At 35.6% G+C, this 24,062-nt stretch overlaps 1 protein-coding gene and 1 long non-coding RNA gene across 9 annotated transcripts in view; one reads left to right on the top strand and one right to left on the bottom strand.

The window, feature by feature from the left end:
• LOC143264649 (uncharacterized) overlaps window positions 1-2,772 on the bottom strand; it is a 59,429-nt gene extending 56,657 nt beyond the window's left edge. For 2 of the 5 annotated variants that reach the window (XR_013038501.1, XR_013038499.1), the window contains exon 1: window positions 2,322-2,606. This is a non-coding gene — a long non-coding RNA (uncharacterized LOC143264649). Of the gene's footprint in view, window positions 1-2,321 lie in introns of all 5 variants that reach the window. The other 3 variants (XR_013038502.1, XR_013038500.1, XR_013038503.1) reach the window with 3 other exon arrangements.
• Fur2 (furin-like protease 2) overlaps window positions 1-24,062 on the top strand; it is a 461,999-nt gene that overhangs the window by 309,170 nt on the left and 128,767 nt on the right. The window lies entirely within an intron of this gene.

Here is a 24,062-nt window from a genome sequence, read left to right on the forward strand (position 1 = left end):
GTGCTTTCGATTAAAAATTGTTCAGTGGAAAATTGTATTTAGTAACATATGCATACTATGGTTTTACATCTACTTTTTCTGCTTCTCGTCATTCTAGGTGAAGTTAGGTTAGGTTTAACTGATGCAGTTGAAAATTGTATTAAGCAATTATATATTACAGTTTTAGTATGTATATTACACTTTGATGTTTACGTTTTTTATTTCTGGTCATTTTAGACGAAGTTAGGTTAGGGTTCTACTGATGCAGTTGAAAATTGTATTAGGTAACTATATATTACAGTTTTAGAATGTATACCACAGTTTTATCTCTACGTTTTTTATTTCTGGTCATTCTAGGTGAAGTTAGGTTAGGTTTTTACTGATGTAGTTGAACATTGAATCAAGTAACTGTATATTACAGTTTTAGTATGTATACTACACTTTTATGTCTACGTTTTCTGTTTCTAGTTAGGTTAGGTTTTACTGAACCAGTAAAGTTTTATGAAGTTACATACGTATACCACAGTTTTACGCTTACGATTTCTATTTCTGGTCATTGTACGTGAAGTTAGGTTAGGTTTTATTGCTTCAGTCGAAAACTGTATTAAATAACATATGTGTACGACATTTACTGCTACATCTATTTCTATTCTACGTTGAGTTAGGTCAAGTTTTACTGATTTAGTTGAAATTTATGTTAGGTAACATGTGCATAATATAGTTTCACTGCTACGATTTCTATTTTCTGACATTCTAAGTTAAGGTTAGATTTTACTGATGCTGTTGAAAATTGTACTAAGTTACATTGTGTCTAATGGGGATTTACTACTATGATTTCTATTTAGAATATTTCCAGGTAAAATCAACTTAGGTTAGGTTATAATCAATATTGTGATTTGTATTTAGAATCATTCCAGGTTATGTTAAGATAGGTTAGGTTTTATTGGTTCAGTTGAATATTGTATTAAGTAACTAGAGATTTGTGTGTCTACTAGAGATTTAATACTATGATTTCTATTTAGAGTCATTCTAGGATAAGTTAAGTTAGGTTAGGTTTGAATGATTCAATTAAAAATTATATTAAGTAATATTATGTCTACCAAGTATTTACTATTATGATTTCTATTTAGAATCATTCCACATTAAATTAAGTTAGGTTATGTTTTACTAATTCAATTACGAATTATACCAAATAACATTGAAGTAAGAATACAACATCAAAAATCAAAAATATTGATCAAAGTTAATAGTATACTACATATTTTAAATTGAAAACTATTATATGAAGAACACAAAGATTTAAAATCTTTCCCGAATTATTGATTTTTTTAACAATGTACTTCAACACTCTTATGTTCTCAATGTTTCAAAGAATCCATCTGTCTACTTGCATTGTTTTCGCACAAAACGCAGATGCATAAAAAAAAAATACAAATGAATTTTTACAAAAATACTCTTTCATACGTATATCAGCTTGAAACATTGTTGCACATCATTCATATTTTTTTATATCCACATACATTCGTCTGAACCAAACGTCCACAATATATAGCATCTTTATCTTTTGTTCAAAAATCCAAAGTTTTTTCAACTGAAAATATATCATTTACGTGTCTCCGGTAAATTTATCGAAGTTGTTTAAAATTATTTTACAAAATCCATAAACGAATAGTACATTGGTTTAAAAAAAATGGAGAACGAAATAGCTGTCACACAGGGACGCACACGTTAGAAACAATTATCTTGCAAAATCCATAAATGAACAATACAGTGATCTAAAAAGAAAATGAAAAGAAACGAATAACTGTTCCACAGGGACGCATACTTCAGATAGAATTAGCGGATAAGAATTTCGATGAACGAAATTATTCAAATAGCCATCACTACTCACAAACCTTTCTTCCAAACAATACATAAAAAAATATCATTTTAATTTCATCGAAGTTTAGAATTATCTCGCAAAATGCATAAACAAACAAAACATCGGTCTACAAAAAAAGGAAAAGAATGTCGCACAGGGACGCACACGTCAGCAGCAATTAGCGAAGAAAGAATTTCGATGAAAAAAAAAAAATCGTTTGATTAACCGTCGCTAATCACGAATCGAAAATTACAATGCACGTTGTGTGCAAGATGAATGCATCGTTACAATAGGCCAGGAACTTATTATGCATTGTACCGTGCGTTTAATTATACGGTTGTTCGTGCACCGTCAATCCCAGGGCTTAGAGAAGACAATCGAACCAAGGCTCGCTTTAGTTCTCTTTGTAACCTGTATAGTCTGTGCAATTCGCATGTCGTTTGCATGTGAATTTCTATATTGGAATAAAACTTTACCGTACCTACATTGTACAGGATATATGTGTGTATGTATACATGGTCCACGGTTTCGTCACTGGAACGTAACTGCCAACACACGAGTCACTGAAATCGATACGAACGAGCCGCTTCGAACCGTGTTCTAACTTTGAATACACCGCAAATCGATATGCAAGTGTTTTAACCATTGTTGCAAGGACTACGATGCGAACGACTTCATGCGTAAACGCTCGGCCATATTGTTTCTTCGATCAATATATAACGTTACAGCGATCAATTCGATCGGTCTAGCGGAAACTGCTTGCACAACTGCGTTCAACTTCGCAGTTGCGGTAACGATAGCTCCTATCAATCATCTCATTTATTGGTATTTTTCTTCATGCGTTTACGGACGAGTGGACTTACGTGTCGGATGTTGTCGGTGGGGTTCGGGTGACTTCGGAGCGCGCGCATTTCGCTGCAATAAATCCAATTTCGATCTTGATATTATTATTATACAAGATTATTATACAAGATTATCATACAAGATTAAATTACAAAATTGGAAATTATAAAATTACAAAATTAGAAATTATAAAATATCAAAATTATAAAATTGCAAAATTCAAAATTATAAAATTATAAAATTACAAAATTCAAAATTATAAAATTATGGAAATTGCAAAATTCGGAAGAATAAAATTATGCAAATGTAAAACTCGAAAATATAAAATTCTAAATCTGTAAAATTATTAAATTATGTTTTTAATGTGAAAAATTATTAAATTCTAGCTTTTCAATGTAATGAAATTTTAATGCTATTGAATTAAAAAATGAGAAAGCTTCATAGCTGAAACTTAAAAATTTCAAGATTTTATAATTGCAATTTTGAAATTACTGGGCTCCATGAAACTAAAATATTCCACAATAACAAAAGATAATTTCGTAGATGCAAGCTTCAAAAATTCCTACTTTAAAATATTAAAATATCCAAAAATATCACAATTTCAAAAGTGCAGAGCTCCTAGCATGAAATATTAAAATATTCCAAAATGTAATTTCAACATTTCAAATTTTCAAGCTTGGAAGATTAAAATATTCCACAATAATACAATTTCACAATTTGAGGAGTTTCACTCAGTAAATTTAAACATCCCAAAATACCACAATTTCAAAATTTCACAGCTCTCAGTTTAAAATATTAAAATATTCAACGGTGCTGCAATTCTGAATTTCAGAGCACCATTTAAAAAAAAATATATTCAACAATATAATTTCAAAAATTTTAAAATATTGTAATTTCAAAAATTTTTAAATATTGTAATTTCAAAATTTCAGCCTCACAGAATTTCGCAATTTATTTTCAGTCACTGCTTTCTGTTAACACGTTAACTTCTGTCAACTGAAATTTTTAACATAACATTGTCAGAACCGTTTATAATAACATTTCAATTCAATTAATTAAATTTAAATTTAATTTATTAACATTTATTTAATTTATTAAAATTAAATTTAATTCATTAAACTCAAATTTCAATGGATTAAAATTAAATTTGAATTCATTAAAATTCAATTTCATATGAACGAATTATTAAATTTCAGTTAGAATTAATGAAAATTAAATGCAAATAATTAAAACGGAATTTCAATGCGATTAATTAAAATTAATTTATACGAATATTTCGTCGAAAAGTTCATGGTGTTTAATTAAATTTAAGATTCCGTAGATGTGAAACTGCAAGATGGCGTTTAATTAATATTACGTTTGAAGCATCAAATTCCGTGGATTCTCAATCGAAGTAGTCTACCTCAATTCAAAGTTTCTCCGCAGATGGCATTACACCGTTGGCGTTAGGTTTTGCTAACAGAGTTTCGTCTATTATCGTGGATGACTATTGTTATCGAGGTGACCACCGTAGAGGGTTAACAGGATTCCGAGTTCACCACAATGGTGTAATATCGAGTGTTCAACGGCGCACGTCACACTCGTGTACTACCGTTGTTTCAACAACGCCCCTACATATCCAGCTTCCGTGTCAAAATTTACATTTTCGGATCACATTAACGTGTAAATCGTTCTCTCGTTTACCGCATCTCACCGTGCAAGTGTTAAAACGTACATTAGCGAACGTTAATCGTACGATATGCTAAGGAGTGAGGCTATTGTGAGTGCCTCAAAACGATGAATGTCCTTAAGAATAAATTTTCTGAATTCACTGGATGTTTTGTGTATATTCATATTCATTTATTGCGTAGACTTTTGTATACATTATTATAATACATCTGCATAATTATTTCTTGTGTTATTATTTAAGAAAATTCTTTTAAGGAAATTTTGTAATCTGTCTCTTCAGATGTTTTATGATTGGTGTGGATGCTTATATTATTATGATTGAGACACACAAAATAAATACGTGAATTATGTAATTCATAGACTGTGGGTTTCATACATTAAATGATTTATTTATATTTTGCAAACTTCAATATGTCACACATGCATAACATATGTCATAAATATATAAACATCCTTATGATGGATTTGAGTACATATTTCATGAAAATTAAATTAAATAGTATCTCACAATCAGTTAGACAGGTTAACAATTTCTTATAGTTTCTCATTATTTATTACTTTTATCATTCCTAAAATAAGTAACAAATAATTTCAGTACAAAGATAAATTATTTTATAATTACTTGTCAACTACTTACAGTTGTAATTTTACATGATAAATCAGAATAAGTCCCAAGCTTCAAAATAGCTTTGAACAATTTTAATTAAGATTGCCTTAAATTGAACAGTGCCTCGCAAAAATGTTGTATTTCGAAAAAGACGTAAAGGTTCGAGGCGCGAACGTGCGAAGCGTATTTCGCAAATTCGCCGCTGTGCAGATAATAAATCAGTCGCTTAATGCCCGAGCTGTTACCGCGACCACGCAGCTTGGCCTTACGCGAACGTGTGCTCCTCCTCATTGTCAACTGCGCAGGGAGCGCGCGAGCGCCCTGGGTCGCTCGTGTTTGTCCGTGTATGTAGAAGAGTAAACGTTGCGTGTACACGGACGAGCACCGATGCAACCGAGTGAATTATGCGCTTGGTCCCCGTGTCCAGCGTCACCCCGTAAATTTACATCTCCCGTACGGACCCCACGATCGACCAAACCCCATCTCTGTCCTATTCAACTCGAATCCTGCACGTGGGTGTGGATTGATACCGAAATAATGACGCTGCTTCTTTTTATTAGCTGTTGGTAATCGGGATGGAGGAAAGAGGTGTGAAGTTGAGGGATTTGGGGTTTGGAGAGTTTGGCGATTTGGAGGTTTGGAAGTTTGGGATTTGGGAATTTGGGAATTTGGGAATTTGGGAATTTGGAAATTTGGAAATTTGAAAATTTGGGAATCGGGGAATTGAGGAATTGGGGAATTTAGGAATTTGGGGAATTAGTAGTTCGGAAAATTAGGAATTCGAGGCATTAGGAGTTCGGGAAATTAGGAATTCGGGGAATTAAGAATTCGGGGAGTTAGGAGTTCGGGAAATTAGGAATTCGGGGAATTAAGAATTCGGGGAATTAGGAGTTCGGGAAAATAGGAAGTCGGGGAATTAGGAAGTCGGGGAATTAGGAATTCGGGGAATTAAGAATTCGGGGAATTAGGAATTCGGGGAATTAGGAATTCGGGGAATTAAGAATTCGGGGAAGTAGAAGTTCGGGAAATTAGGAATTCGGGAAACTAGGAGTTCAGGAAATTAGGAAATCGAGGAATTAGGAATTCGGAAAATTAGAAATTCGAGAAATTAGGAATTTGCAAAATTAGGAATTCGGGAAATCAGGAATTTAAGAACTTAGAAACCTAAAAATTTAGAATTTGGTAATAAAAAAATTACAAACCAATTTCCTTTAAAGCCTACAGTAGCAAGACAATATAAACCACTCCCTCTCTTTACAAAATACCGAAAAGAAATTAAATTCAGCTAACACTTTTTAACCAGAACAATGTTTTTCGTATTTAGTAAATGATTGAAAACTATCAATACACCCTGTATGTTGGTTGATCGTAAATCCTTAGCCTTTAAGACAAACCACGCGTCTACAGTAGGTCAGGTCGATAGGTACATCTATCCAGCGTTAGTCAGATGTGAAGCTCCATCCATATCCGTTTATAGAACCATAACGAAATCTGGCAAAGACGTCACGTATGTCAGCCATGCGGACAACAGATTTGAAGACCGCCGGAATCCAATTGATCTTGACGGCTCTTCCATTACATTATGACATAACCTTGGATTCAGAGATCTGTGTAAATCTTGGGATAAACGTGATCTACAGGTTTCAGTGGCGTTGGTCACTATTCTTCAACGGTTATATCAGTGAGATTGTATCTACAATTTTTCCTTGTAGAATTTCATACATTTCATGTGTGTTTTATCGAAATTATAGTATAGAACAGGTAGATTAATTTGTACAATTTGCAGATTAATTTATTACATTTTCAAATTAATAAGTACTTTACATATTTCAAATTTAATTACAGCATTGATAAGTGTAAATTATTTCTGTATGAAGTTTTTGATGACGCACACGGTATGTCACTTGTCTTTTAGAGAAAACAAGGAATGACACACCGGATGTGTCACTTATAGCTTATAGGTAACAAATAATGACGCACCAGGTGCGTCATCTGTACCTTACGAAAAATAAGACACGACGTGTCAGGTGTATTTTCTGTAAGACAATGGATGACGCACATGGTGTGTCACATATACTGTATATGAATCAGAATGTGACGCATTAGCTACGTCATTTGTATCTTATGGAAAATAAGAAATGACGCATCAGGTGTGTCAGATGAACTTTATGAGAACAGCGAATAACGCACTAGGTATGTCACCTATACTTCAGAGAAAATAAGAAATGACGCACCAGGTGCGTCATATATAAAATATATTGAACAAAGATTGACGCACTGGGTGTGTAGCCTATATTTGAATAAAAATTACATTATGACACACCTGTTGCGGCATAGAAGTGTAACATCTAATATTTCAACCTATATAAATTGTGTTACATCATTTTGAACTTTATGCATAGTGTATAACATTTTTAAGAATGTTCGACGAATCATCAAGTATTTTTGTATTTAAAATATAGATGAGGGTAAAATGTAAATTAGGCGCATTATATTGCAATAATAAATCTAAATGGTCGATCGATACGTAATCCCAAAGGATAATATCTTTACCTGCAGAAATTCTAATTACGTCTACAGGTTCCTTAACTATGTTTGTCTTCTGGCAACGGGCGCAAATAATGCGACGATAAATTTCGACGTTCCCGTTTTCCGTCTGCCGCCTTGCCGGCACCTCGAAACACACCAGCACCACGAAACTAGGTGGATGCGTGGTCGGGTGTGGTAAAAAACGCGTCTTGGAACTTGTACATTCAATTAAAATGCTAATTTAGCTTCGTTTCCGGCTTGTCTGTTGCCCTAAAGAGGCACCACTCTCAGTTCACCAGATATAAGCAAATCGATTCACCACGAGCTATTCGCTCCACTGATTTTTCAATTTATTGTGAATTGTTCTTTTTTTTTTAATTCCGAACAATTAACCGTTTAAGAGCAATAACAGTTCTCTTTAAAATTAAAAATCAACTCAATAGATTGAATTGTTATTAAACGATAACTTCAATTTCCACGTTTTTATTTTATCTTCTATTTACAGTAGTCTCTCGTTATTTTGTTCCAATAATAGCGTTTCTTTAGCGCGTGGTGTAGATAGCAACGCCCCCCGACTGTAATAACGCCCCTCCGCCCGTTACGGCACGAAGATGCACGAAGACGGCCGATAATATTCTTCCTTATTCTACGAATGCGACGGTTAGGTTAAGTTGTAAAGAAAGACTCTACTGTCGTAATGCAAAATTGTTAAACCTCTCCTTGAAAAATAAAGTCCATGGCAATATAACAAATTCATTCATTTCTTTCGTATTTTACAAAACTGGATTTTCAATACCAATTACGGTTGAAATAATTTCGTTTAATTACCAAGCTCCTTTTCTTCTTATTCACTTTTCAGGTTGTCCACGCATCATCTACATTATCCCATCTCATTGTGTTAAATCCCTTTCAGCGAACGGCCAAGAACAAAATAAAACGTTACTCGAGTAATGGCGGTGAAATATTAAAAACGGCCGAAAGCTCCTTTCCTCAGTTGCTCGGTCGAAACCGTAAGGAGAGCAAAGACCATAAATACAGGCGTTACAGGAAGGCTATCGGGTAGAATTTAGTCTGTGGCATCTCTAGCGGAATCAGATATTCCGGAAAAGTGAAAATCGGATTCGGGAGGTGGTTCTTCAGCGCGAAATTCAATCGCAGTCCCTCTCTCTGGAGGGAACCTATAAAGTTACCGACCGAGCGAAGCGGGAAGACGCTGGCTCCGAATACAGGATGTTACAAAAGTAATCATCGTTGTTTATCCAGTTTTCTTCTCGTAAATCCAACTGCAATATCAATCCAATATCTCAGGTACTTATAAAGTTATTAAAATGAAGCTTGAGAGCACTTTATATACAGGCTGTTTCAAAAGTGATCATCAAACGTTTATCCATTTAACTTTTCCTATAAATCTAACTGCAAAATCAATCAAGTATTTTGAATATCTATAAAGTTATCGATAGAATAAAACTAAACGGTGCACTTCATATACAGGTTGTTACAAAAGTGATCATCAAATGATTGTCCATTTAACTTTTCCTATAAATTTCACTGCAAAATCAGTCAAGTATCTCGAATACTCACAAAGATATCGATAGAATAAAATTAAACACTGTACTTCGTATACAGGGTGTTACAAAATCAATCCCCGTATGTTATGTAGTTAACTGCTCTAATAAATTTAACTATAAAATGAATGAAATATCTCAAGTAGTTATGAAGATATTGATAGAGTGAAGCTCAAAAACGTTACACTTCTTATACAGGCTGTTACAAAAGTAATCGCGTCATATTTACCCAGATAACTCTTTCTACAAATTTAACTGTTAAACCAATTTAATGTTTCAAACTCCTATAAAATTATCGGTACAATGAAACTCGAAAAAGTTACATATACAGGGTGTTTCAAAAATCCTCCTATGTAATCTGGTTAACTCTCCCTATAAATCTAACTACAAAATCAGTCGAATATCTTAAATATCTATAAAGTTGACATAGTGAAATGCAAAGACGTATACAGGGTGTTACAAAAATCCTCCACATTACCCAAATAACTCTCCCCACAAATTCAACCATCAAACTTAGACACCCAAAACTGGAAGTGAAATAATTATCCAAATTATTGTCTATGACTTCACACGAAATATTGAACATGCGTCTTGAAAATAACTTCATGAAGGCTGTCTAATAGTAACTTTGGAGAATGAAAAGTTGCTGTTCAAAATTTTGCCGGTACACGTTACTCGCTCAACCTCCCGTATACGTCTCTGTACGTCAAGGAGGATCCTCGCAAGCTGTTGTACGAGCAGAAGGAACTTCCGTTTCCGTGGCTGGTGACGTACACAGATACATGGCCGTAGCCGAGACAGAAACGTGGATGAAAATTACGCTGATGGAACGCGAGGATTCTCGTATGTATGAAAAGCCAGGCTGTGTCCTCTTCTGGCGCGTTTCCGGTAACGCGTTCTCAAGTTATGCTCGTTGTTGATTTACGCACTCACCGAGGACGCCGTGGCGGCGTCGGCGTCTCTCACGACTTGCTGGTTTAATCGCTTGTTTCTAGACAAACGCCTGAATTCGGCGTCGAGTCGTACGAACGGCAAACAGCCGGCTGAACAGCGGATAAACAATTCCGATGAACTGTTCAAACACACTGAACTATGGCGGCTTGTGTCGACCGTCCCTTGCCTTATGAATTTTCAGGAAATTTGTGCGACAGTATCGGTGCTTCATCTCTTGAGGGTTGGGCCAAAGATCACCGGGACTCTTTATTTGTCTTTCGTATTTGGATATTGATAATGTAAACATGCGCTGTTTTGTGCAGTGCGGATATAGACAGGTCATTTGCCCGCGGAGGTTAGGGGTATAGAAGTGCAAATATTGAAAGTTAGATAATTAGAAGTTGGGATTGTTGAAGATGTAGAAAGGGAGAATTTAGAACTGTAAAAAATTTGGGGATTCAGACATTTTAAATTTTAAGAATGTGGAAAATTTGAAGATATAGTTATTTGAAGTGTTCTAATTAATAAATGTACTACCCGTCGATATTTGTAATTATGAATGCCTATCACCGTAACGTATGCGTGACACACCTGGTGCGTCATTCTTTGAGGATTATAGCATACATGTGACACACCTGGTGCGTCATACTCTGAGGACTATAGTAATTGCGACGCACTTGGTGCGTCATTCTCTGTATACTATAGCTTACATGTGACACACCTGGTGCGTCATTCCTTAAGGACTATAGCATAGCATACATGTGACACACCTGGTGCGTCATACCCTGAGGACTATAGCATTTGCGACGCACTTGGTGCGTCATTCTCTGTATACTATAGCTTACATGTGACACATCTGGTGCGTCATTCCTCAAGGACTATGGCATACATGTGACACACCTGGTGCGTCATTCCTCAAGGACTACGGCATACATGTGACACACCTGGTGCGTCATACCTTGAGAACTATAGTATAAATATGACGCACTTGGTGCGTCGTTCCTTGTATACTATAGCACCTATGTGACGCACCCGATGCGTCACTTTGTTCTTCATAGGCAGTACAATAAACGCACTGTTTAATGTCAATAGACATGTAAAACATGTAAAAGGTAATAAAAGGTACAAGTAATTTCGGTTTACACAATATTTGTAATTTGTTTATACCCCATATGGCAAATGCAATCGATTATGAAGAAAAGTACAAGAGAAATTTAATCACCCGTTCATTTCGTATGTTTTACGAAGGATAAAAGCTTGCAATTAATTAAACCCTGGAATCCATTTTGTTTTTTTAACATTACGGGATAAGCTTCAACTCGGTTCGATAATGTTTAATCGTCGTACCGTGTTTCGTTTAAAGCAAACACCAGATTATTAATACACTAGCATATATTCGTTTTGTGTCTAGTATATTCGTCATTGAATTTACGTTCACGCACTGTTTTCGTAAAAAATTTGCGATCTTTTTAACACTCGAAAAAAAAGAACAACACAGTAAATGGCTTTTTACGTACTCTCCAGCCTCCATTCCAGCTTTTAAACATTTTACGAATTTTTCAACAAGATTGCGGAATGCATTATTCATTTATTTACTTTAGAAATGAATATGTATAAACGTCATTTAAAAGCATTCACGTTATCCATTTAAAAATGTCTGTTTACATTGTCCATTTCTCCCGTCAAGTTGAACGATTTTTGGTCAGAAAAAATTTTTTCCCGCAATTAAGCTGTTTCTGTTTGAAGTTGTTTGAATGAATAATTCAGCCTTCATCAAAATGCATCGAATGTGAATAACAAATTGCGTCGGATGCGAAATTTAGGTAAAGTAGAAATGACTATGTGCGAACGATTTCGCACCGAAATTTTTGGTTATTTAAGATGTTTTTGAAATTATGTTGCTGCAACGGAAAGTTGTTTATAATAATTCGTTTCGTTGGCATCAAAGTGTAAAATAATAATAAACGATTATTATGTGCGCTTTAAAACTTCAAAATGAGTAAAATATCGCTGGCAACAAAATATCTCACGTTTCGTGTAGCGTGTAATTTATTGATACGACTGATGTAAATAATGCATGAAATATTAACAGGCGGTTCGCTTTTTCGGTGAAATATTCATCATTTTCTCACTGACTGTTTTAATCGGTGATAATTCTTTGCAAATTCGGCGTTTCGGCAAAATTTTAAGAACAACCATCCGCCCGTATAAATCTTGATTACGAACAGGAAACGATATTTACTAAGCTGCACCGAAATTTCACAAATGTTAATTAATAGTAATTTCCATTTGGCAACATTACATTAATTATCAGTTGAATTAAAACGACAACAGCTTATATCGTATGTACAGATTTTATTTATTTATTCAAAAACATTAATGGACAAAATACCTGAAAAAAAAACAGAAGATTAAACGAAGAATAATTAAATTGAAAGAAAATTAAAATTTTACGTAAACATATAATCGAACCGAATGAGATTTAAATGAAATATTATAGAATTTTTAAATTGTTTTCAAACGGATTGTGAGGGGAAATAATTTTTGGAATATGTTATCGAAGAATCGAATTCAGTGATTGAATCGCTTCTTGCCACATTGTGGATGCAAATGACCTACTGCACATTGGACGGAATGTGTTTCGCAAGTGGGTACTGTTTCCATAAAAGGCCGTTTCAGCAAATGACGACACTGCGTGTCGCAAGTACTTGCGATATGATCGGGATGTATCGACAAGAATCGCGAGAACACGACTGGTGCTTGTAACCGGAAAGTGCCTATTACACGCTACGAGACAGTGCATGCAAATTACCGTGATGCGTCTATTGCATTACTCACGGAAGTTGTTTAAAACGTACCGTGTGTCTCAAAATATGACATATCGTATGCGTCTACTTCTTACAAAACTAGGGAAGACACATCAGGTGCGTCGCATCTACTGCTTATATAACTAGGGAAGACGCACCAGGTGCGTTGCATCCACTCTTTATAAAACTAGGGAAGACGCACTCTGTACGTCACATTTGCTTCTTACAAAATTAGAGAAGACGCACCATGTGCGTCACCTTTACTTCTTATGAGACTAGAAAAGACGCATCATGTGTGTTACATTTACTTCTTACAAAACTAGGGAAGACGCACCAGGTGCGTCGCGTATACTGCATACAAAAATTGGGTGTGACGCATCAAGTGCGTCGACTGTACTCTACATGATACAAAGAATGACGCACCACTTGCGTTGTATGTATTTCCCTCGAAATAAGCAGTGACGCACTAAGTGTGTCATCAGTTGAAATAAGGTATGACGCAACAGGTGCGTCGTTACTCGATACATGTGTGAAGCAAGGAATGATACATCAGCTATTTCGTTTACATTACAATTGAAACAAGTAATGAAGTGCGTCACGTATGCAATATGTGTGTGAAACAAATAATAACACACCTGCTGCGTCATCAGATTAGGTGCGTAATTGATACTTTGTATAAAGCAAGGAATGGTACATTCGTTCCTTACATGTAGTATCTAATATGAAATTAGAATTGACGCATTAGGTGTGTCAGTTGCAAAATATCAATCGACGCACCTGGTGCGTCATGTCAGTAAAATATCAATCGACGCACCTGGTGCGTTACGTCAGTAAAATCTCAAGCAACGCATAAGGTGCGTCATGTCAGTTTGAGATTTTTCTCAAGCGACGCATAAGGTGCGTCATGTTATTAGAATCTCAAACGACACATAAGGTGTGTCATATTTGGAAGACATTCCTTGACGCTCTCAGTGCGTCATATTTGCACGAAACGCATATGTTGCATCATATCTGCGAAACATCAAACGACGCAAGTGATGCGTCATATTCGCAAAATAGCGACCGATGCACGGTGCGTTATATTTTGAAAATATTGAGTGACGCATCTGATGCATTCCCCAGGTTTTTTGCGATAATTGATGGACATTTGAAAGGAAACGTATATAGGTAATACCATACGCGAGAACGTCATAAAACCGAATGGTTGTGAGAAGAGAAGAAGTATATTTTCTGGTGATATGACGGTATTATTGAACCATCAGGGATGCCGGTATAAAATTCGTTCCCGATGAATACCATCGTGACAATCCTTTCGCATTTCGGTGATAAAACACGCGGAGGAGGGATGATCCGACGTGTCGGGTATGTCATCATAATCGCAGTCGCGAATAACAGCGCGAAAAACGAGTCCATAATTCACCGGTGTGCGTGACTTGGCCGTCGGCTGACGGACGCGGGTTTGGTTTTCGTTCAATTTATGTACCGCACCACTCCGTCACGTCAATTGACGGGTACACGTTCACCGACAGAAACGGAATCCTCGAGGAAATGGCTGTCTAATATATCTGTCGGGAATAATCGATCGCCATATCGAACCGTGCCACGTGACGCCCTTCGAAAGAGAAAGCTTCCTCCAGAAGTATCAATTTTTCTTCAAGCTGGAGATTGTCATCCGTGGAACGCGATTTATTTCTTTTTACCAATGACGGATCGTATGGTTCCAGACTTTTTACTGTGGATCTTTCCTATTCCTTTTACAATTGCATCCATATGTTTTTTCTCGACCGATACAATTTTAACGTACTAGCTTCTGTTGGCAATTATATAAAAATTTCACGAACTTCCAAATATAAGATCTGTAGGCTACACTCATCTAGATTGACCCTATATTCTGTTTAGGTTCTCCATAGGTTTATTTCTAAGCTGCGTTTGTATTTTCCGCAAGATCTCCATAAATCCTTCAACGGGACCCTCCGACAAATCCATAAATTCACCATAGGATTTTGGATTCATTTTAGGAGTTCTTAGGTCTTCCACAGGACCTTCCTAGAATTTCCTAGACCTCCACAGGGCCTTCTTAAAATTCCTCAAGATATAATATTCTCCAGCTGTTATTTTCTGAAGTATCATATTAGTATCGTTACTAAAATATTTATTAAACATCTTCAGAAAAATATAACTATTTTTAGTATACTACTGAATTTACACCACAAGTATAAATTGTGGTTGTGTAAGAACCAGTGAACCACAGCAATGTTTGCAGAATCGCATTTAATTTTTTACCAGCAATTTATCACCGATTGGATAAATGTTACTTCGGCATGAGTGAAGTGCAATATCGAAAATAATATTCAACCAGTTTCGTAAACGGATCAGTTGATTATAAAAAATAAATCTATGCCGGGACGACCATGGGTATTATTATCGGTGGAAAATCCTGGATTACACAGAGTCGTGTGGAATAATCGTTTTACACAGCTATTCCTAGCGATTTCTGCTCGAAATCTCAATTATATTCACCGGGGATTATCCCCTAGCTATTTTACTGTTAATCTGAAATTTAAAACATGCCAGGTTATACGTAACAACATCATACTTTTATTGCTGACAATCTTTACTCGTTTTGTACCGCTCTTACATCGAATTTTCAGCTGCGTTCAATTTAGAATATTGATTCCGTGTGAAATTTATCGGTCTTCTGTCATATCTACTATTGTATCGAAACAGGTTTCAAAAGTATTTCACTGTATTTCTCCTCTTTTTTCGTTTGGAAATCTTTGAAATTTTTAAATTGAGTCAAATAAGGTGTTTATTCTTATATATTATAATTTGTATCAAAATTATTTGTGGAGGGCTAATGTACTTTGTTTTCGTAAGATTTTAGCTTTAAATCGATATATCACAAGCGATATTTCTTCAAATTTTAGTGGTACACCACGTTGTTTATAATTTCTGATACACCGCTCTTTGAGGCCGATAGTTAGACATTTTATATTAACAATTATAAAATATCGTTTATGCAGTTTTTTGAATTAAGTTTTGACCTTTAAATTGGTGTATCGCACTCACCATTTCGTGATGCTTTTCTGTCATGAATTTCTATCAATAAACCTAAAACCTAGTCCTGTCAATAAACCTAAAACATCCTGGTAATTATCATATCACAGTTTATGTATTTTCTTACATACAAAGTTATGATCGTGGGGAAATTGTTTGCTTTCAAGACCACCTGTTAGAAGTATGAAAGAACTTGGAAAGTTTTATATAACGTTCAGAGGACAAACAAATTGTTTATATTTTTGTGATAAAACAATAAATAAAGCTCGAAACTGTATGTTTGTGTATGATATTGTCGGAGTTTAATGGGTAAAAATATTGTTTGGATGAACGCTGATTCGAGCACTTGCGAGAAAGTATTGGATCGAATATCCATCTGGCGACCACTGACAGAAGTATCCACTTTCCATATGTAACTCAAGCATCCACTTTCTACATACAATTCGTGTTATGCACATATCCTATTTGCACGTGTCGTTAGTTATCAAATGACGAAACGTGAGGTCATTCATAGCCCCTTCGATAGGTCATCGTCCATAAATTTCCCGTTTTTATTCCGCGGACAAAAAAAACAAGCGTCTCGATTCCCTTCTAATGGAACAGGATTTACGTGTCTATCTTTTCAGCTGTCAAGGGAGGGCCACGATGTTCTTCGATTTCAAAGAAACGTTCTTAGTTCTCAGGTCGGCTCAAAGCGATAAATAAATCCGTGAGCTTTATTGTGAAACGCTCGCTCGAAGGAAATTCAGTGGCGGATGAGAGCCTCCTCTCCAGTAGTGCTTTCAACGCGAGGAGGAATTAAGAACAAATAATCCGCGAGAGACACGACTGGATCCTGCCCGTAGCCGCCTTTCATCGAACTTTATAGTCTGTACGTCGACGGCATACCAAACGAAATTTTTATCCCCGACGGATCCGAGCTTCTTGGATCAAACGAATGGATTTACACTCTGTTTCCGTATCGACCTCGGGTAGACATTCTTGCACGGTGGCGAACTTTATTTGCAATTCACATTAATTCTGAATTATCTGCAATACATACCGAGCATGTTAAATATTAATTTTAAATTTAACGATGTATAATATAATCGTGCGACAAATGATTAACAGAAATTATCTTTTACGGTACTTTCACTCGCGATGAAGGGAAAGTGGTTTGCAAATGTGAGACATGTGATTTGATGACATAAATCTATCGAAAGATAATGTTTATATATATGGATTTAAAGCTTGAAGTTTAACGGAAAGAACTGCACAAACAGTTTGCTGAAATTATTAATACAATAGGCTGGTCGTCGGCCTCACGATACAGTGAATCGCTAGCGATACACGTATTAGATTGACTAATGTTTGATATAATTTGAGGACATAAATGTCACGTAGTGGAACGTATGATATACCAAATTAAAGGTTAAGACTTGACGAACAAGAATGCATCAACGTTTCGTTGAAATATTCAGTGCAAAATGGCGGACTGTCGGCCTCAAAGCAAAACGGATCAGCTATAATGCAGTTCATTTGGTTGACTGACGTCTGATACGAGTCGACGACATAAAAATAACACTTGTGGCGTGTCAAACAAAATCTTAAGCATTAATAAACAATGCTACATAAACGATTTATCAAAATTTATAATATAAAATGACTGACTATGAGTTACGAGAAGCAATGATTTAAAGTAAATAATGAGATTTACCTTTTAGGTTCAATGAAATAATATTTGTGACATATGAATTTAAAACATGAAGTCTGGCAAAAATTAGTGTATAAACATTTTATTAATATTTACCTTCCAAAATGGCTGACTTCCAATTACAACAAATTAACGTCCTCTTTTTACTGATGACGTATGAATAGACAGTTTGACAATATTTTGATAAATTTGCAACACTGTACAGTAATATATATATTTATGGCAGTCTGTTATTTTGTGTTGCTGTTGTTCATTTGCAACAGAGTGGCGTGACATTTTTGATTTATGACTTCGTTTTTGTTCATCTACATTTTTCTCATCATGACGCAGACTGAAACAAAACTACCTGGGAAATATTAAAAATATATCAAACTCATTGTAATGATAGATCTTAAACAATATCTTGTCAAATTAATTACTTAAAAATTAATTGTTAATTTGTACAATTATTTGTTCGTTTCAAATGCTTATTTTTAAATCTCCAAAAACCTAAAAATTCGCCCAAAATATTATCAAAGGTACTATAAAAATTGTAACAAAAGAATATCGCGTTTCAACCTCGCACCAAAAATGACATGCAATTAAATTTTTTTCGAGTATCAAATGGCAGGATTTTTGAAGCGTAGTCTAACCGCGACACGTGAAAATGCAGTTCTTGTTTCCGGAGCTTTTTGCCCGAGCTTTACGCAGCCACTAAATCGTGTAAACTTCATCTCCGTGCTATTTTAAAATTAACTTTTGATCAAAATTTCCCCTTCGAATCCATTCAGAGGCGTAAACTACCCACCGTGGCGGTCGTTTTTCTCCTCCGCTACGATACTCTGCGAATTAAACGCCAGCAAGGAGTAATTTGCCGCTCTGTTTCCTCCATGGTGTATATACCGCCCTTTTTTTTTTCGAAATAAACTCACCCTTGCCAGAAGTGGGTGGTTCGGACCCGAGCTCGCCAGTTCACGGATGAATGGTCGTCGTAGACGTAATTGGGTCATAAATATGTATCAGCGTGTTATCTCTTTCTCTTTCGTTGTCTCGAGTTATGTGCCTTAATTATAAACAGTTACTCTAAATATAAGCTTTTCCATTTTATCTCCTGTGAACAGATTAATACGGCGATATACTCGCGCGTCGTATTTCGGACAATTTTGTACACGCACGGAGTTAAATTGAGATATCCAGGGCAAAAAGATTATTTAACGCGAAGATCGCTGCATTCGGTCCCCAGACAGTTTACGGTTAACGGGATTAGTTGGGCTTTTCGGAATTTAGGGATTTAGGAAATTAGGGGTTCAATTGTTTAGGATTTTTGGGACGATGAGCTTTAAAAATTAGGAAATTTAGAAACTCATAGAGAAATTTGGAAATTTAGGAAGTATTTTGGAATTTGAGGAATTCGAGAGTTGAGAAATTTCGAATTTGAGGAATTTGGGGTTGGAAAAATTGATAATTTGAGGCATTTGAAGTTTGCGGAATTTAGAATTTGTAAATGTTAGAATTTGAAGTATTTGGGATTTGAGGCATTTGGAGTTTGTGGAATTAGACATTTGAGGCATTTAAAATTTGTGGAATTACAATTTGTAAACGTCAAGATTTGAAGTATCTGAGAGTTGAGGCATTTGCAATTCTAACAACATGGAATTTGAGGCATTTGAAGTTTGTGGAAATAGGGAATTGAAGCATTTGGAAATTATAGAATTCAGAAATTGTGTGTGTTAGGATTTGGAGAATTTAGCATTTGAGGCATTTGGGATTTGAGGCATATGGAGTTTGTGGAATTAGGGATTTGAGGCATTTGCTATTTTCGAAATTTTAAATTGTATATGTCAGGATTTGGAGAATTTGGCATTTGAGACATTTGAGACATTTGAGATATTTGGTATTTGAAGAATTTGGAGTTTGAGGCATCTTGCATTTGCATGATTTGATATTTGAGGCATTTGACATTAGAAGGATTAGGAAATTGAAGAAAGTGGGATTTGAGGAATTTGGAATTTGGAAGTTGAGGCATTTGAAAAGTGCGAAATTTGGATCTAGGGGGATTTAGACACTTGCGAATGTTGGAGTTTAAGAATTTAAAAACTCGAAAACTAGAAAATTAGAAAACTAGAAAACTAGAAAACTAGAAAACTAGAAAACTAGAAAACTAGAAAACTAGAAAACTAGAAAACTAGAAAATTAGAAAACTAGAAAACTAGAAAACCAGCAAACTAAAAAACTAGAAAACTAGAAAACTAGAAAACTAGAAAATTAGAAAACTAGAAAACTAGAAAACTAGAAAACTAGAAAACCAGCAAACTAAAAAACTAGAAAACTAGAAAACTAGAAAACCAGCAAACTAAAAAACTAGAAAACTAGAAAACTAGAAAACTAGAAAACTAGAAAACTAGAAAACTAGAAAACTAGAAAACTAGGAAACTAGAAAACCAGAAAATTAGAAAACTGGGAACCTTCATAACTAAAAACTTGTCAACCAAAAAATTGGAAAAACCTGATAACACAAAGATATAAAACCCAAAAATTGATTAACTCAATTACCGTTCCCATACGTAACCCAAATACAGAGAAGAATAAATAAACTGAAATCGAAATGTAAATATTCCGTAAAGCAAGTTTCACTAAACTTCGCATGACATAAAAGCTGTCCGCCGAATTCAGCGAAATATATTGTATGGAGGTATAATAGTTTTAAATCGTACCGGTTTTCAGCAGTAAAAGAAACAGAAGTTTTATGAATCGTAAAGGTAATCAATGGCAGAAATGACGTACGATTTTACGGTCGGAAAAATATATTTACTTCGAAAACTCCATCGGTCGTTTCGCCATTTTGCGGAAGTATTACGTAGCTCGCGGTTATGATCGATCATCCGGTAGGAAGAGGTCAAGCAGCAAGGGTCAGCTTTTCCAAAATTTTCTATGGAGAGTTTATTCGCTCATAAATCGAGAAAGTAATCGCCGTAGGAGGCACGTTGAGCTATTGCGAATACTTTAAGCACCCCCGAGCCATGATTCGGTGCTGCTTTAAATTTCCCAAAATATTTCAATTATTTATAGAACAGCGTTAAATTTAACCGATGGCTTTTAATCTGTTCGCATCGGTGAAGTTTGTAATATGTGAATTACAGGGTTGATGAAAATTCAGAGAAATTTTAGGTCATCTTATGAAGACATTTGTGTAATATTTTCTTGATAAATTATTAACAAAAATATGTATGAGTTGTGCAATTATAGGTTTAGGTATTAAAAATTATTGGACATAGATGTACATATATTTATATATTAATATAAGATCATTTAGAAAATTTACAAATTTTATAAACTTTATAAGTACTCTTATATTCCTAAATTCACTGATTACCAGGTTTACAGTTCCATAGATTCCCGAATTTTCATATTACGTATTTCCAAACTTCGGAAGGGTATAGCCGGATTTTTTGTAATAATTTAATTTTGTAATAATACAACAGATTCTTTATCTTTGACCGATTTAATCGCAGCGTCTTTCTTCTCCTTTCGTTATTCCCTGTTTAAATCCTACCGTTGATTAAACCAGTAAACGTAGTCCAAATTACACCGTGTTTGGTCTCATTTTAATCGGAAAAATGTCAAGAATTAATTGGTAAAAGTTTGATAACGAAAAAGTCAAAAATAAAAAAGTTTTATATTTGCATTGGTATAGTCTCACGGATATACTGGAACCGCGGATCACGTTACATTTCTCGGCACGCGAGCTTCATGGTGTCGCGAGGGGTCTTCCCCCCACTGGTCATTTTTTTCGCGCGTATTGCGAGGGCCGTGGATCGCGAACTAGGCACCGCGACCGCTAGGTGGCCAGCCGCGAATCGTTTTTCTCGTAATTATAATGGGTCCCCGCGGCTATAATAAACGACCGCAAGAAAGAGACGACGGCATGTTTCCGATTCACGTATATGGTCTTTACCTATACGTAGAAAGCGGAAGCATGCGCACATTTTTATGTTAGGGGATAGCAAGTTGGTTTCATACCCGCACCCCTAAGTGTTCCATTTTGGGAATCTCTAATTGAAGATTCCATTTATGGAAAGCATTCTGCTGCTGACCACCGATGATACACGCCATGTCCTCCGCCCTGCTTAACACTGCTCACCATGGTGACATCCCGATGGAAGCTTCCACCCAAGACACAATCCCCTGATTGTCCCAGACCCAATAGGTACACAGACCTCTGAGTGCCCCACACTGAATGTCCCAGACCCTGGAGTACCCTGACCCTTGAACACACCCCGTACCCCAAAAATGCTACACGCCACTAGGTATCCAAGACCTAATGGAGTGCACCATATCCCCAAAATGCTACACACCACTAGGTATTCAAGACCTAGTGGAGTGCCCCATACCCCTAAAACGCCACACACTAATTGTCCAAAATCCGGTGGAGTTTCCCAGGACTCCTGAATGCCCCACATCCCTAAATGCCCCACACCACAAATTGACAAATATTATTCCATGTATTAAATACTATTGTACATGTATACTATTAATTGCAGATGTTTTGTATCCTGTAAATATAGAAATGTTTAACAATTATTTAAAAACACTTTGAATCTATATTAATATTGTTACAAAAGAAAAAAAGATGAAAAACATAACGTGGAAAAAAACCAAGTCTAGCGAGCACGAACCTACGACAAAAAAGTATGCAGAGATTATGAGGCAGGAGTCTAAACCAGTTAACCAATTCTTCAGTTGAAGCATCGTCTTATGTTCTGGAATATAACCGTCTACTTAATCGAACACACAGGTTCTACACAAACGAGTTCTTACAGTAGGAATATTTTGCGCAAAATTTTGGCAGGCATCCCGTGAAATACCGATTGTCAAACAGCCATATAAGAAGTGAAAGATTTATACGTTGATAAGCAAGGTTTTTTCGGCATAAAATGAATGACAGCTTTCAGTATATTTACGTGTCAGGCAAATATGGGCAACATGGACGTGGAAAGTGACAAAATGTGTTGGATACAAACATTCTTCATGCATCGAGCGTAAAACCATGGCTTCCCGAAAGCTTTCAGGGGCTTTCGAGACGCGAGAATCAATGACAAGGAATCTGAGAAAGAAGCGTCACGTGTATTGATATCTTTTTAACAACTTGTATTTCTCTTCGAGAGGAAGAGATTGTTTAATGAGATAACGGCTGTTAGTTCGAAAGCTCGAAGAGAGTAAGTACCGAGAATTCTGTTGTGAACTTTAATCGATCATCAGACCTAGTCTTTAATTAACTGTCGCTCCTTTGAACTGTTATGTAAGTAGAAAGTGCAAGTTATTTAATCGGTATTAAGTTCGTTTCGGAAGACAAGGTGTATCCTTTCGCGTTTAATTCTGATTTTGTCGAATGTCGAAATGTGAGGCCGGCTTTATGTCGAGTTTTTACTTAAACAAATTCTGTGTTTCAGAGTTTAATAATTAGGAAACGTTCAAGATTCAAAATTTCTGTTTTAAATTTTTGGGATTCTGAAGTTTAACAATTTCGAAGTTTCGAAGTCATACAATTCTGAAGTATTACTGTTAAAAATGTTAAATGTTAGAGAGGATGAAGCTTGGTTTCAAGTATCAGAATTTCAAAATTTGAAAAATAAAATGTTCCTACATTTTCACACGCCAAAATTACTATATTCTTAAATTCAAAAATTTCCAAGTTAACAAATTTTCAACTCTTCAATCTCTAAATTCCCAAGTGTTCAAATTTATATATTTTCAAATTATCAAATTACCAAATTTTCAACTCCTCAATCTCCAAATTCTCAAGCGTCCAAATTTATATATTCTCGTATTCCCAAATTATCATCTCAATCTTCAAATTCCCAAGTCTCCAAATTTATGCACTTTCATATTTCTAAATTTCCAGCTTCTCAATTCCCAAATTCCCAAATTTTTAAATTCAACAATTCCCAAATGTTCAAATATTCAAATTTCTAGCAATATCACTATATGAACTACTGTATGTATTATCCATCATCAATTTATTTGTACAGATCCAACATAAATATAAGTGATCATTAACGTCCATAAATCTAGGATTAAACAGTGATTCGCAAATAATAACGTCACTAGTGCCTGCATGTGTGTCAGAGCCGTATTTAGCGCCGATTAGGCACCGTTCATATCGCTTGAAGTCCTAATATTTCTAAGAGAACTGTAGGTGGAATAATTGTATAACACCCATATATGCTTTCTACTTATTTCTAACGATGTTCCAAACTAAGCGACCGTGTGTCTATATGTGTCCGATGTTGTTCCGAAGTAAACAACCTCGTGTCTATGCATCCGATGCTGTTCCGAAATGAGCAACCCGTCCATTTCGTGTCCATCTGTTCGATTGCTTATTTCGCAAGACGAAGGCTCGGTGTGGAAGTACAATTTTTACGAGCAAGGCTGAGGGAAACAGTTCCTAATTTCTATTGGATACGCAAATTCGGCTGGAAATGGAAATCCGAGTGACTGCGGTGGGTCGGTTCCCCAAAAAGTGACCGCAGCAAGTAATAAA

The sequence above is a fragment of the Megachile rotundata genome, chromosome 6 (assembly GCF_050947335.1).
Source record: "Megachile rotundata isolate GNS110a chromosome 6, iyMegRotu1, whole genome shotgun sequence".
Lineage (NCBI taxonomy): Eukaryota > Metazoa > Arthropoda > Insecta > Hymenoptera > Megachilidae > Megachile > Megachile rotundata.